This window comes from Rhincodon typus, chromosome 22 (assembly GCF_021869965.1).
Source record: "Rhincodon typus isolate 14 chromosome 22, sRhiTyp1.1, whole genome shotgun sequence".
NCBI classification, from domain to species: domain Eukaryota; kingdom Metazoa; phylum Chordata; class Chondrichthyes; order Orectolobiformes; family Rhincodontidae; genus Rhincodon; species Rhincodon typus.
Genome location: NC_063353.1, coordinates 5,788,190 through 5,789,967, shown reverse-complemented (window position 1 = coordinate 5,789,967; position 1,778 = coordinate 5,788,190).

Here is a 1,778-nt window from a genome sequence, read left to right as displayed (position 1 = left end):
CTCTCCCAGAGCTGTCATCCTTCAGCCATCAATTGGCAGCGGCCATGTCGCAGGCATTTAAAACATTTCCCAGCGTGCAGCATGAGCAGCCGGAGATCAATGAGCAGCCCAGGGTGGCGAGCAGGGTCTGTCACTGTGTCTATACGTGTAGCACTGTGTGGATCACTCTCTGTGAGTGTCTCCGACTGTGCGTTTCAATGTGTCACTCACACTCACTGTCTGTGTATGCCGCGGTGTCACTGTGTGTATGACTGACTGTGTCACCGTCACTGCCTGTGTGTCACTGTCTGTGTGTGTGTCATTTCGTCTTTCACTGTCTGTGTATCACTGTGTGTGTCACTGTGTATGTCACTGTCTGTGTGTGTATCATTTTGTCTCTCACTGTCTGTGTGTCATTGTCTGTGTGTCACTGTCTGTGTGTGTGTCATTTTGTCTGTCGCTGTCTGTCGCTGTCTGTGTGTCACTGTGTGTCACTGAGTCACTGTCACTCTCTGTGTGTCACTGTCTGTGTGTCACTGTCTGTGTGTATTGCCGATTGTGTGTATCACTGACTGCATCACTGTCACTGTCTGTGTGTCACTGTCTATATGTATCACTATTGCTGTTTGTGTGTCATTTGTATGTGTCATTGTGTGTCACTGCGTGTGTGTCACTGTGTAACTATGAGTATTCATGTTACTGTGTGTATGTCACAGTGTTTCATCTTTTATCTGTCAATGTCATTGTATGTTTGTCACTGTGTCACTCCGTGTACGTGTCACTGCCTGTGCGTCTTTTTTGCGAGTCACTGTCCCTGTATCTCTGTGTTACTGTGGGGGTGTGTCACTGTATGTATGTCACTATATGTATGTTACTGTGTGTGTGTCATTGCGTGTGTATCTTTCTTTGTATGCCTCCGTCACTATCTGTGTTTGTCACTGTACGTACGTTACTATGTCACTCCAAGTGTGTGCCCCTGTACGTGTGTCTTTCTTTGTGTGTCACTGTGTGTGTCACTCTGAGTGTATGTCAATGTATGTTAATCACTGTGTGTGTGTCTGTGTGTATGTCACTGTTGGTCTGAGTGTGTGTCTTTCTTTGTGTGTCACTGTTACTGTGTCTGCATGCCACTGTGTGTGCCATTGCAGCTGTATGTCATTGTGTCACTGTGGATATGTATTTGTCAGTGTATCACCATGTATCATTGCACATGTGTTACTGTGTGTCCTTCACTTCATCACTATGTGTGTCACTTTGTGTACTCAAAGAGTTACAGTTTGTGTCGCTATGTCACTGTGTGCCTGTTGGTGTGTCACTGTCTGTGTTTTTATATGTAATTCATTTGGTGCATGTCTGTGTATGTGTAAATATATCTATCAGTGTCTGTGTATCGGTTTCATGGTGTCTGTCTCAGTATTCCTACTTAGCTGTGAGTCTCTGTGTGTATTACTTCTTTTATGTCTGTTTGTGTATGCCACTGTGTTTATAAGTCTGTCACTATGTTACATGTGTCACTGAGTCTCTCTGTGTACTATCTATATTTCTGTCACACTCTCTGTTTCTAATAGTGTGTGTTACACCATGTCTACGTTTTGTCACTGTTTGTGTGTGACTGCTTAGGTTACTTTGCGTTCATCTGTCTGTATCTGTGTGTCCATGTGTTTAAGTGGCTGTTTTAACCTGTGTGTCCGTGTATCTTTGCATATGTGATTGTGTGTCCCCATGTCTATGTGACTGTGTTTATGGGTATCTGTGTATTTCTGTATCTATGTTTGTTGATGTATCTATGGGGCTGTGTG